This window comes from Myotis davidii, unplaced genomic scaffold (genome assembly GCF_000327345.1).
Source record: "Myotis davidii unplaced genomic scaffold, ASM32734v1 scaffold217, whole genome shotgun sequence".
NCBI classification, from domain to species: domain Eukaryota; kingdom Metazoa; phylum Chordata; class Mammalia; order Chiroptera; family Vespertilionidae; genus Myotis; species Myotis davidii.
In genome coordinates this window covers 7,131,105-7,131,522 of record NW_006290034.1, presented here as the reverse complement: position 1 = coordinate 7,131,522, position 418 = coordinate 7,131,105, and the positions used below count along the sequence as shown (strand labels likewise).

General features: G+C 62.4%; 1 protein-coding gene across 1 annotated transcript in view; it reads left to right on the top strand.

Moving 5' to 3' along the window:
• Positions 1–346: 346 nt before the first annotated feature.
• Positions 347–418, top strand: part of ST7L (suppression of tumorigenicity 7 like) — a 116,345-nt gene continuing 116,273 nt past the window's right edge. Inside the window, exon 1 of the mRNA XM_015563445.1 lies at positions 347–370. The gene's annotated coding sequence lies outside the window, so the exon portion shown is untranslated. The remainder of the gene's footprint in view (positions 371–418) is intronic.

The following is a 418-nucleotide window of genomic DNA, read 5'->3' as shown; positions in this document are numbered from 1 at the left end:
GGAGCGCCCGCGCCGGGAAGTCAGTCGCCTTTGCCTGAAGTGATTTTAAGTCTAATGCCGTCCTCACTGAGTTACATTCACTTCCCCTCTCATCTGCAGGACGCGGGGAGCGGGTCTCGACTGCTCTTGGCGCCCGAGCCCCATCCGACCAAACAGCACTCGCTACTCCTCTAGGTTTTCCCCGTCCAAGGGGCCTAAGTGTTGCTCGGTCCCTGTTGGGCCGGTGGCTTTTCAAAGTCCAGGAAATGGGGGCGAAGGGTGACCCTCACGCGCGTGGAAGCAAAATCACTTCACTCCGGGGTCACAGCCCAGCCCAGTTTCTCCGGAGGAGGTGCCGCTATCCCCCCCGGGCCGCCCTCGGAAGGAGCAGGTAGCCCCCGCCCAGGGACGCTCCTTTACCTCCCAAACCTCGGTCCCT